At 35.7% G+C, this 13,865-nt stretch overlaps 1 long non-coding RNA gene across 2 annotated transcripts in view; it reads left to right on the top strand.

Annotated features, from left to right (window-relative positions):
• The window catches only part of LOC107974246 (uncharacterized), a 36,767-nt gene extending 23,024 nt beyond the window's left edge, over positions 1-13,743 (top strand). For both annotated transcript variants that reach the window (XR_008547488.1, XR_001716864.3), the window contains 4 exons: positions 663-762; positions 944-1,182; positions 12,093-12,142; positions 13,311-13,743. This is a non-coding gene — a long non-coding RNA (uncharacterized LOC107974246). The remainder of the gene's footprint in view (positions 1-662; positions 763-943; positions 1,183-12,092; positions 12,143-13,310) is intronic.
• Positions 13,744-13,865: the final 122 nt, after the last annotated feature.

The raw sequence follows: 13,865 nt of genomic DNA, 5'->3' as shown, positions 1-13,865 counted from the left end.
TGTCTACTCACTATGCCTGGCAGGCACGCTTGTAATATACCATAACTCTAAAAAGTGCTGGATCAAGGATTTACCAGGTCACAATTTCATCATCCAAAGTCAATGCCTGCTGTCTAAAGATTTGCAACTACAGCTGAGACATTGAAATTTGTTACAAATGTCTAACAGTTCCCATTTCAACTTCTGCCATATGAAAGGATTAATGCTGTGCCATTTAAAAGAAATGTTTTATCTTGCATTAACTTTCTTGATGATTAGTGGAGCTTTAATCAAGTAGGATAGAAAGACCAGCTATTCAAACTACTGAATACTGAAAAGGTCACAGTATTGCAGAATACTCCTGTAATTTACTGTCTCCTATTACATACTCTGAAAACGATCACACTCCCTTCTCAAAGGCAAAACACTAACTATTTGACAAAGTCACCATACTCACTGAATGCAGCTCTAGTTTAGGTCAAAGCTGATAACATTATGTAGCCTGTATGAAAGCATTACTCTGATAAATATAGCATAGTAGAATTAAATCCTACCAAATTCAATTTACAATCATCTTTATCATTAGGAATGTAAAAGAGAATCATGTTTCATAAATAATGAAATTATTTTTAAAAAACCCTTGACGGCACATATTTAATGTCTGAACGCTTTCACTATTCCAGATGCAGCAATCATCCAAGAGATGTCCACATACGCACTCCTGTTAACGTTAGTTCCTTTCATCCAAGCCATCAGAGGTTCTCCCTGGATCTCATTTTTGGGGTGATGTCCTATACTTTTTTTAAAATCTCCATTAACTCCTCTCCTTAGTGGTTTTAATGGCATATTCATACAATATTAGAATGAAATTTGTGAGTCAATATTAATTTCCAGGTTCATAGTCTCACAGCTTGAACACAAACTATTCAGACCTTTGAAATTACCTTTATTTCTTTACTTCCAGAGTAGCTGACTTTTTCATTCTCTGCTGGAGCGTTTGGGCTGATTCATCACCGCCTCCCCCACCACCATTCACTGAGTGTAGCCCCTGGTCGTGGCTGCCTTTTCTGCTATTTTATAGACCCAAGCCTGAATCTATAAAGCGCTTCCCTTGGTACCTCCCAGAAACTTTTTATTGCCTGTCTCTTTCTGTCAACTCAGTTGCAGAAAAATACATTTTATGGCTCCAGTACTTTAAGAAAGGTATGTTTAAAGAAGAATCATAAATGTTCATCTTACATTGTAAAGAGATTGTTGGTACAGATAGATTTTTTTGAATGATTTTGTTTTCAGTTTTATCAGAGGATCACAGAAAGCTTATAATAAATAATTTCAGTTCCCCTCTTACCCCAACCCCACTATTCTAAGCACTTTTAATTCTCTTATATGTTCTTATCTTTTTCACTAGCATATTGTTAAAAAATGTCAATATTGATCTTCCTTGATTTACTAACTTCAGACATTATCTACTGACTTTTTACTATGGTAGAGTTGTGTTAAGTATATGTCAACACTCTCACCTCTTTTTTGCCAAGACGTCACATTGTTATTTTAATTCTTCTATTGGCTACTTCTCTAACTTTCAATAGCACAGTTAGTTTAAAAGTGTGTTGCACCATCACCTGTGGAGAGCATCTCTTGATTCCTCGTATTTTGAGGACATAATTAGCTCCTATATACCCCTTTGTTTTTCCTCACTGCACCCAACTTCTTTGCATTGTATGCTTCTATCTATTTTTAACATCATGGGTTAATGTTTTATATTTAGTTGTACATTGACTATATAGTAAATCTGAAAGTTAAAATCAATAGACAAAATTTGTAGAATTATCTCCAAAGACCATGTAAATGCAGTTAGTTGTATGTCCAGTAGTTTGACTATGTTTCCTCTAGGTAATTTTGTTTTGTTTTGTTGCGTTATAGATTACTAAGGATAGTAAAATATGTGTGTCTCTCTCTCCCTCTCCTGCAGCTATCTCGCTCTCTTGCAGTTTTCCATTCTCTTCCTCTAATCCGAGCATTTGGTTTCTAGACTATCTGTACAACTACACTACTTTCTACATTAGCCTATTTTTACTTTCTTGTGATGAATCCATTCTTTCCTAGATTCCATGTTTTTTTTGTTTGTTTGTTTAATCTCTCAATTTACTGAAACATATTTTAAGAATAAGTTTGTGAGACTGCTTTTTTTTTGGAAAGCTTTTATTCAACTCCCCTTTTAAATGTATAGTATAGCTTAACATTAATCTGGCTCATTAAGTTTCCATGGTATGCAAAGAAACCCTGAATATTGTTAGGATTTGTCTGGCTGTGAGTCTTTTTTCCATCATTTCTCAATGTGTCATTGTGGCGGGCCAATTCTCCAAGTCTGTCTGTCACACAGACAGGCCTGCTGACAGTCACACAGACAGGCCTGCATAGCACTCCAGTTACACAGATGGATTTCCACAGCACTGCTTTAACATTGAGCAAATAGTTAAACCTAGGGAAATCAGTGCCCAGCCATCAAAGCTAGAAATGAAACATATGGTCAGCAGGAGCCTTGCATAGGCTTCTCCCTAACCTGGAGCAAGTCAAAATAATAGAGACAGTCTTACATTCCTAGTGCCAAGACTCATCTCAGGTCAATGGAATCTGAGACAAGTCAGGGTAACAGACGCAGCTGTGCAAATAGATTCCATTGGAGAGTCTAAGGCAGCTCTCCGGACCAAACTGTAAAGGGGATAAGACAGAAATAATCATTCTGGTACCACAGTAGACAGGTCTTGAAGGTACTGGGGCCCTTTTAATCAGACTTAGCAAGCATTTTTTGCCTCTGACCTTCTAACTGAAACAAAATTAGTTACCAATAGACTTAGGCAAATGCTATACTGCACGTAGGCACATAACCCCAACCAATGTAAGCACTAAGAAAATTTTAACACTTTGAGTTGGTCTCGTGGAATTATCTCTGGCCTTCTCGCTATATCCAGTTATAGTAATAAATTCCCTTCTTTCCTAGTTCGTCTGCTTCTTGTTATTGGGCCTCAAGAAAATGCAGCTGGACCTGGCTTTATTCCAGGAACATCATGGGGCCACTTCAAATTGAAGACATGTATTTAAAATATTTTTTCCTACTTACTCTATTATTTACATCTTAAAATGTAAACTGTCTAATGTTAACGTTGCTCCCGTATTTCTTCTGGTTGTAGTTCCATAACACATATTACCCACGCCTTTAAAACTTTCATTTTACGTGTGCCTTTTAAAACAACATACAGCTGGATTTGTATCTAATCCAGTTTGAATCCTCTAATTTTTATAGAATATCTTAATTCATATGTATTTATTGGAATTATTTATATATTGACTTACTTCTGTCTTCTATTTTGTTTTTGCCTATATGGTTAATGTTGTTTCACATGCATAGATGAAAAAATATGATAGGTGTGTAAGTCTGCTAGGGGTCCCATAACAGAATGTCACAGGCTGGGTGAGTTAAACAACAGAAATTTATTTTGTCTCAGTTCTGGAGGCTGGAAGTCCAAGATTGAGTGGCTGGCAGGGTTGACATCTGACAAGGCCTCTCTCCTTGGCTTGTGGGTGGCCACCTTCCCTCTGTGTCCGTTCCTCTGTGTGTGAGCACCCCTGGTGTCTCTTCCTTTTGTTAAAGAACACCAATCCTCTTGGATTAGGTCTCCACCCTAATGACCTCATTTAACTTTATTACGTTTTTGAACTCTATCTCCAAAGATAGTTACACTGGGGGTCAGGGCTTCAACACCTGAATTTGGAGGGGACGCACATTTTTGTATGTTTTAAATATCTGAAATGATCTTTTTTACATCCAAGCAACTTTTCTATAAGGAAGGCCATGAGGTGAATAAAATTCACTCATTTGTATTATTGTGTAATAATTCTAGTTGTTTGATCATAGTAGAAGCTTTCTATGTTACCTTATTTGAAAATGATAATATTTCTACTTACAAGAAATTGGTAAAATATTGTTATCCCATGAAGTTCTTGAACAGGGAATTTTTCTTTGTTTGTTTATTTTAAGAAAGGCAGTGGAGTGTAAACTGAGATAAACAATGAACAGGAAAGTTGACTTCTTTTGAACCATAACTTAACTTGTCTCTTCTAATATTTACCAGACAACATAACTGGTTCAAGTTATTTCTCCATTTCTCTAGTCACAATAGAGAATATATTGACAATTAGGTGACATAGTCAATAGAGGAAGGTGATCATCATGATTACAAAAAAAAGCAACTTGTTAGTAGAAGCATTATCAAGGGACAAAGACTAGAATTTATTAAGCACCTACTAGGCTCCAGGTATTCTCATGGCATTTTAATAAATATTATTTTACTCAAATATTAAAACTTGTATTATTTCAATTTAAGCTTTGAAAGAAAGTAAAAAAACTACTAAAATTTACTGACATAAATATACAAGTAAATATGAGCTTTATCCATATTATTGATAATATAAAAGAATGAGTTTTTGGTTTTACTTACTTCCTGAACTTACTTTTTAAATTTTTTGATATCTGTTTGTATCTTTATTTTTGTTTTCCTTCTCCTTACTTTGCACTTAACTTCCTTTTTAGTTTTTTTTAAATTATTTAAAGTAGAAATGTGGCGTATTGATTTTAGACCGGGAGTTGATAAAGTATGACTTGCAAGCCAAATTTGAGCCAAGACTTATTTTTCCATGACCTTTGAGCTAAGAATTGATTTTATGTTTTTAAAGAATTGCAAAAGCCACATAAATAAGTAAACAAAGAATATTTACAGAGACTATAGGTGGCCCTTAAAGCCTAAAATATTTACAACCTGGCCCTCTACAAAAACATTTTCCAATCTCAGGTTTAGACCACGTAGATTTTATGAAATTATTGAGGTTGATGATGTTAAACCTACCATCTTGCTATTTGTTTCTTTATGTTTGATTTGCATTTAGTTCTTTTTTCTTCCTTCTTTGCCATCTATTGAATGAAGCTTTTTTTATGCTTCTACTTTATCTTCGTAATAGGATTATAGCTATAACTATAAGCTGTAGCAGTAACTCTTGGTTTTAATTTTTAGTAATTGCCCTAAAATTAATAATATATGTATTTACTTATCACAATTCCTCTTGAAATGATATCTTGCACTCATAATATTGTAAAATCCTTATAAAAGTGCACTTTCGTTTTACTACTTATGTTCTTTATTCAATTGTAGCGATATATTTCATTTCATAATACCTAGAACTCACAATATATTGTTAGTATTTTTGCTTTAAGCCATCAGTTTACTTCAAAAGACGTTACAAATGTTAAAAAGATATTTTACATTTGCCATATATTTACCAGTTCTGTCACTCTTCACTCATCTGTATAGATAGACATTTCCATATGGTACAATTTTTATTATTCCTGAAGAACTAACTTTACCACATTTCCTGTGGTAATGCTCTGCTGGCAATACATTTTCTGTATATTTTTTTTTTGGAGCAATCTTTATGTTCCTCATTTTTAGAACATCTTTAATAGCTGAAAATTCAGGCTGACATGTATTTCCTTGCAGTATTTTAAGATTATTAAAATAATCTTAAAGATTATCTTTAAGATAATTTTAATTAAAATATTTAAATTAAATTTAAATTTAAATTTAAATCTTTAAGATAATTAAAAACAATTATTCCATTGTTTTCTGGCTTGCATAATTTCAGATGAGAAGTTTGCTATAATTTCTATCTTAGTTTCTTGGTACAAAATATGTCTTCCTTTCAATAGATGTTTCAAAATTTCTCATTATCAATCCCCCTGCTCCCCTGCTCTTTTTTTTTTTTTTTGAGATGGAGTCTCTCGCTCTTGTCGCCCAGGCTGGAGTGCAGTGGTACAATCTCGGCTCACTGCAAACTCCGTCTCCCGAGTTCAAGGGCTTCTCTTGCCTCCGCCTCCCTAGTAGCTGGGAATACAGGCATGTGTCACCACGCCCAGCTAATTTTGTATTTTTAGTAGAGACGGGTTTTGCCATGTTGGCCAGGCTGGTATCGAACTCCTGACCTCTGGTGGTCCACCCTCCTCGGCCTCCCAAAGTACTGGGATTATAGGCATGAGCCACCCGACCCAACCTATCAATCCCTTTTAACCATTTTATTATGATACCTCTGAATGTAATTTTGTAATCTTACTTTGGCTTTGGTTTCACTGAACTTCTTATATCAAGAGTTACAGTTATTAAATTTAGAAATACATTGTTTCTAGTTCCCTGTGTTCTCTTCTGTTTTTCTGGGGCTGCTTGATAATTTCCCCAAACTCACTGAGTCACTTCCCATCTGTGTACTTCATTTGGAATGTTTCAAAAACTATGACTTAAAATTTGCTATTTGTTTTTCTTCTTCTTGAGTGTCTAATATGATGTTAAACTCTTCCAGTGTGTTTTTCATTGTAGAAACTTTTTCATCCCTAAATGTTTCATAATTTCTTTTAGTTCGGTCTTTATTACTGAAATAATTTTCATTTTTGTAATTCATTGCTGAAATCTGTTAGTTTTTATTCTGTATCCTCCTATTGCCTAGTCGTAAAATTTTAAAGATTTTAAAACTATATAAATATCCTTATTTTTTGTTTTTTACTTTGTTGACCTTTCATGTCTTATTTTCATATTTGTTTGATTTTTATATTAAAAAATTTTGATTAAACTTTCTTTGAAGGATTTTATCCTTTTAAAACAATTTTTAATACTATTTTAAAATTCTAGATTTTATTTTTAGTTTGTTTTGTGAACATGTTTTATGGTTTATTCTTTTTTGCCATGAAGAATATCAGTATGGGCTGGGTGCGGTGGCTCATGCCTGTAATTCCAGAACTTTGGGAGTCCAAGGCGGGTGGATCACGAGGTCAAGAGATGGAGACCATCCTTGCCCACATGGTGAAACCCTGTCTCTACTAAAAATACAAAAATTAGCTAGGCATGTTGGCACATGCCTGTAGTCCCAGCTACTCCAGAGGCTGAGGCAGGAGAATCCCTTGAACCCTGGAGGTGGAGGTTGCAGTGAGCTGAGATGGCGCCCCTGTATTCCAGCCTGGAGAGAGAGCAAGACTCCATCTCAGAAAAAAAAAAAAAAAATTAGTATGTTTAGTTCTTCAGCTTTTAAAAAATAATTTTAAAGATTTAAATGCTGTACTTTTTAGGATTCTATGTTTAACATATATGGCCTTTATGTGCTATTAAGATGGGAATTTCTAGAGTAACTTTCCAAGTTCCATGGCTCAAGGTATCTTCTACCTCCACATTTGTGGCCAATTATTTGTGTCTCAATGCTCTTCTGGGTCAGGAATATTTTCTATCTACAGCCCTATACTCCAGCATAACATGGTGATTTAATCCATAGATGTTATATTTGATGCTTGCAGACCCTGTTGGGATCTACTTCTCCCAACCAACTGTGCCTCATCTGGTATTTCTGTTGTTTTCAGTTACCTTACTGTGTCCCTGTGATTATCTCTTTGGGCTAGATTCCTCTTCTTTGGGAGATGGTGTTAATGCTATTATAATATGTCAACTTGCCTAGGCTGTAACTCCCAATAATCCAATCAAACTTGAATTCAGCTATTGCTTTAAGGATATTTTGTGGACATGATGAACATCTATGATCAGTTCACTTTAAGCAAATGAGATTATGCTAGATAATTTGAGTGAAACTGATTCAATTGGTGGAAAGATTTTAAGAAGAGAACTAAGGTTTCCCTGAAGAAGAAATTCCATGTGGAGACTGCAGCTTCAGTTCAGGGTTGAAAGTTCCAGCCTGCACTTGCTGACAGCCTGCATTATTGATTGGATTTTTCTTTATATATATGATTCTGTTTCTCTGGGACAACCCTGGCAGATACAGGGAGTATTATAATATTTCTAAGATTCTTGAAGGTCTCACATGCTTGTCAGATCCCATCAAGATTTTCCAATTACTCTTGGAGCCATTTGCTCAAGTTTGCACTTAGAATTAGTACAAATAATTCTTTTCTTTCATGACTGTGGTGGCTTTGGGAGTGCACTGCTTAGATCCACTGCAAGGAATATAGTTAGAGGCATCATGCACCCTGAATACTTTTGAGATATACATCAGTGTCCACACCAAAACCAGGATATTTCTGTGTTGCTTCCCAGTCCATGACTAGGATAGTAGGGTTAATATGGCTGGGCCATTCTAGTACAATGCAGAACTTTTCTAATGAGCAAACTTGGCTCATCTCTGATAGGACTTCGCTAATCTTTGCAAATCTAAACCCCATTGGTTTGATTTAGATGTTCCCAGAAGTACATTACACCACCAGTTTCTAACAATTACCTCACCATTGCTGAGGTTTTAAATTCACATTCTTTTTCTATTTTTATTTTTTGAAACGGATTCTCACTCTATTGCCCAGGCTGGAGTGCAGCGGCACAATCTTGACTCACTTCAACCTCCATCTCCTGGGTTCAAGCGATTCTTGTGCCTCAGCATCCCATGAAGCTGGGATTACAGGCAGGCACCACCATGCCTGGCTAAGTTTTGTATTTTTAGTAGAGATGGGGTTTCACCATGTTGGCCAGGCTGATTGTGAACTCGTGACCTCAAGTGATCTCCCGCCTTGGCCTCCCAAAGTGCTGGGATTACAGGTATGAGCCACTGCACCTGGCCAAATTCACATTCTTTATCTAGTGTTGACATTTTATCCCTAAATAATTTTTGAAAGATCCTCGATCTCCTTGATGTGTTTTTATCTCAGAGAGTTGTACATATTGTTCAACCAGTTTTTGACTTTAAAACTTGTCCCAGTTCTGTTATAGGAGCTTCTTTACACTTATGTTTGGTTAAATTCCACCATTAAATTATTTTCTTTTCTTGTCTTTTTCTTTTCTTTCTTTCTTTCTTTCTTTTTCTTTTTCTTTTTTTCTTTTTCCTTTCTTTTCCTCTTTTTTCCTTCCTTCCTTCCTTCCTTCCTTCCTTCCTTCCTTCCTTCCTTCCTCCCTCCCTTCCCTTTCCTTTCTTTCCTTTCTTTCTTCTCTCTCTCTCTCTTTCTTTCTTTTCCTTGATCTCTTTCTTTTTCTTTGAGACAGGATATCACTCTTGCTCAGGTGGGAGTACAGTGGAGTGATCACTGCAGCCTCGACCTTTGGGGATCAGGTGATCACCTCATACCTCAGCCTTCCAGGTAGCTGGGACTACAGGCGCCCACCACCATGCCTGACTAATTTTTGTATTTTTTGTCGAGATGGCATTTTGCCATATTATCCAGGCTGGTCTCGAACTCCTGTACTGAAGCAATCCAACTGTCTTGAACTCCCAATAGCCTGCGATTGCAGGTGTGAGACACTGTGCCCAGCTCTTCATTTTTTAACTTTTATTTTAAGTTCAGGGGTACATATTCATGTTTGTTATCTTAGTGAACCCATGTCATGGGGGTTTGTTGTACAGATTATTTCATAACCCAAGCATCAAGCCTAGTACCCATTAGTTATTTTCTTTGATCCTCTCCCTTCTCCCACCCTCCACCTTCCAATAGGCCTCAGTATGACCCAGAAAATTATTACTGGGTATATACCCAAAAGAATATAAATTGTCCTATCACAAGGACATATGTATGCATATCTTCATTGCAGCTATTCACAATAGCGAAGACATGAAATCAATCTAAATGGTAGACCAGATAAAGAAAATGTGGTATATATACACCATGGAATACTACACAGCCATAAAAAAGAGTGAGATCATGCTCTTTGCAAGAATATGGATGAAGCTGGAGGCCATTATCCTTAGCAAAGTAACACAGGAGCAGAAAACCAGATACAGTATGTTCTCACTTATAAGTGGGAGCTAAATGATGAGATCACATGGACACATAGAGGGGAACAAGTTCTTTTCTCTCCTTCCTTCCTCCCTTCTTTCCCTCCTTCCTTCACTTTCTCCCTTCCTTCCTTTCTTCCTCCCTTTCTTCCTTCCCTCCTTCCGTCTCTCCTTCCCTCCCTGCCTCCCTCCTTCCTTTCCTTCCTTTTCTCCTTCCTTTCTTCTTCCCTTTCTTCCTTCACTCCCTCCTTCTCTCCTTCCATCCCTCCCTCCTTCCCTTTCCTTCCTTCCTTCTTTCCTTCCTTCCTTCCCTTTCCTTCCTTCCTTCCCTCCTTCCCTCTGTCCCTCCCTTCCTCCCTCCTTCCTTCCTTCTTTCCTTCCTTCCCTCCCTCCCTCTGTCCCTCCCTCCCTCCCTCCTTCCTTCCTTCCTTTTTGCCTCCATTTTTGGTTTATAATGGTGATGTGTTTTGGTAAAATAGTTTTGGACATTTTTCCTCAGAACTTGTCTTTCAAGTTTGAATTATTTTATTCTATCAACACTATTCTATTAACAGTATTTTTCCTGAAGTATTTGTTACTATAAATTTGTCTTTCTTTATGATATGGTATACATGTGTAATTTGGGTTTAAAATCATATATTGTGCATATGCTAATTTTTAAATAAAATATTTTAAAATGTATGACTGCTTTTGAAAGTAAGTTTGTGAGACCAATTTCTCTCGTTTGACTTAAGTACTTACTGTAAAAATATTATCAAGTGTTCTCAAAGATAAGAGATTAAGATAAAACATATATTATAGGCTAAGGCAGGAATTAAGTTTAAACCTCCACTATTGAGTTGAATTGGAGAGAAAGGACTCAGATGAGATTTACTCTTAAGATCCAGAAAGTGTGAGAGAACACCTATTTAGTTAGTAATACTTTGACAGGCTTCACCTTGAACTTTTCCATTTTTCTATACAGGCTGCTATGCTTAATTATCCTGATTCTTTTCAACTTTTTTTAATCCTTTTTGTGACTTTTCATAATCACACAGAATCTTTCCTTCCACTGCTGGATCCTTGCAGCATGTGCTGAGTGGTAAAGACTATAGTTAGAAACAGAATGTTAGTAAGAAAAATCCATCTAGATAATTGTTTGCCAAATACCTACTAAACACACACTTAGAGACACACACATGCACGCACACACACACACAGCCATTTATTGATGTATATTATAAGTAGTCTTTGTGCTAGAAACTTGACATAATTTATTTCATTTACTCTTCATGCAAATCCTTTGACTTTTACTATTTGTAATCTAAAAAGGAGATAGGTGACTGAGATAATTAAGTAACTTTCAAAGTCTCTTACATCTAATGAATAGCTGGTCTTGTAATCAAAATCAAATTTACATGGTTACAAATACTATGCTTTTTCCATTATATGTTACATTTCAAAGAGAAATAGAACATAGTGTCTATACTCAAAGAGATTTCAGTCAATTGCAGCACTACAAGAGCAACAAAAATAATTATAATAACATAAAATGTGTAAAGGCATCAAATATCAACCTAAGCACCTCACCAGTTATGCTGACTCTTCATTCTGCACAGTGTTTTTCCATGTTCTATTGCTCAAGGTCCAAATACCATTTCATATTTGTGACTTATTTCTAATGATTCCTCTCTTTACAGTATCATATTATTTCCCTAAGAATACTTCTTTTATAGTATCTATAAATACTATAGATATTTATAGAATAATCTATAGAATAATACACACTATTCACAATTGAATGGGTTCCTTGGGCAATTCATATATTTATTGGTAGAATATACATCCATTTTCACAGGATAATTGAGTAGCATAATGGATTGTTGTCTCAGGAAAATATTTTATTTTACTTTTTATTTTTTAAACACCTAAATGAAGGCTGTGGAGTCATAGGGAGCTAGTGACAAAGTCACTAGGGAGTGAATAAAAGCTTGAAACAAAGGCCTGACTTGATTGGATTTGAATTTCAGGAAGATTAATAAAGAAAAAAAGGGATTGGAGAGAGGAATGGCAATAGGCAGAGGAGCTATTCTGGCACAAGTTGTTATACTCTGGAGAGGGATGACGGATGCCTAAGATAAGGCAGTAGTGAGGAGTAAGTGGAGGGGGCAAGTGGAATAAGAAGGTATAAATGACAACACTATTCTTAGATCAGTAGTTCTCATGTGTGTTTGTGTGTGTGTGTGTGATGAATTTTAGAGAGAAACTGGACAAGAAGCAAGTAAAAATTGTACCTTGTACAAAACGTAAACCCAATTTTTTTTTCTATTTTACAGCTCTGAAAAATCAAATCTGTCCATGGGAGTGCCAGCATACTATCTATTAGGTATGTCTGCAGTGTGGGAGAGGGAGAGAAGGTTGAGAGCTGCTTGATCATGCACAGTAGGAGAGGGAAAGTCAGATCTCCAGGATGATTACATAGTTTCCAACTTCAGTATCTGGATTATAGTGTTAATAATTATGAATGTAAGAATAGAGGAGAAATAGGCTGGGAGTGAAGACTGAATTCTGCCTCAGGATTAACAACTTGAAGAGTTAATGCGTTTATAAATAAAAGCAAAGGGTAAATTGCTACAAAATCCTAGCCATTTTCCTTTGGAAATATATACTGTTTCTCAATTGTACTCTATATGATTCTTATGCATCATTTCTTGAGCAGTACAGTGATATAATTGTTAATTTACAATTGCAAAGTGCTTAATTTTCCAGATTGCCTTTTTAGCAGGCTTTTCTGTTCCATATTGTGTGTTACTTTTATAGTGCTTCAGTGAACTATCATTGTAGCCTTTACATACACAAACGTGAATATCGGGAGTATCTCCCTCCAACCAAGGAGCAAAGCCATTTACTAACTCTTCTACTTATATAGGAGTCAAGAGGGGAGGGAATGCTGGAAAGAAGATTGGATAAGCCCTGGGATGTCTTCTTCCGGTCATAAACCCAACTGTAGGAAAATTACAACCACTAAAAATTTCCCTTTGAGTGAGGTTGTGTTTTTCAGAGGATAAGCGATACTGCAGTGGTTATAGCTCTTAAAAACATTGAAAAAAAAAGCCAGAATAGCAGAAAATCAATAGTAATAGTTTATTCATAAGGCAAAAAGTATAATTAGTTGAGTCTGACACTTTCTGTACATCACAAATTTTGTATTCCACTTAGGACTGGCAGATTAATCGTACAGAAGCTTTAGTCAGCAGATTCTCTTTCCATGAAAAATTACAAAGAAAAACACTTCCTGAATGCCACCTTTTATGATTATTTTAAAAATAAAATTGTTGATATCAATATAAATATATTATTAATTCATTTCTTACTTGTTTTGTGAATACACTTTTCAAAATCTCTCTCCTGGTTACACATTTTCATATTCATTTTCTCATTTCTCAAGGAAAGTCATTGCAGTGGAGAGTATTTTCATCTGATTTTCAAGTATCTATATTAGCCCATAGAGTACGCTTCTTCATTCAGTTTACTTTTTTTTTTTATATTCACAGATTAAATGAAGCTGTAAGCATCTTTGAAGTACAAATGATACTTGGAAAGTAAATGAAACTGGGAATACTTGCAAGTAAAATATGGGAAGTCAAAGAGATTAAAGGATGAGAACCAGAAATTGCTTATGGCCAGTGTCCTGAGTAAGCCTCAGAATCGCATCCTAGAAGCATCACGTTCTTGCGTTACCCTATGGATCTAAAAAAAGACTTCCTTAGTTTGATGTAGTCTGCAGACATCTCATCATCACAAAAACTTGAAAGCACTTACAGCACTAAGAAACTACCTTTGCAGATTGTAAAAAAAGATAGAATCCTACTTAGTGTTTTGATCACACCTGCCTATTTCCCCAAGGTTTTACTGCAGGGTTAAAGAATGAATAAGCATCTAGTTATATTTAATAAACTCCATGCCTTATGGCTGATTCTAAAGGCACATGGCTTTGTTACATTCGCTTGAAGCTCTGCTTTATTTTCTAAAAATGGTTGCTTACAGTGGTCCCTTGCAGCCCATGGTGATAGTTTATAGGGTGCTATGTTATTTTTGTTTACTTGAGT

Source organism: Pan troglodytes, chromosome 3 (assembly GCF_028858775.2).
Source record: "Pan troglodytes isolate AG18354 chromosome 3, NHGRI_mPanTro3-v2.0_pri, whole genome shotgun sequence".
In the NCBI taxonomy this organism is placed as follows: Eukaryota; Metazoa; Chordata; class Mammalia; order Primates; family Hominidae; genus Pan; species Pan troglodytes.
The sequence above is the reverse complement of the archived record's forward strand: the minus strand, read 5'-3'. Positions and strand labels throughout refer to the sequence as shown.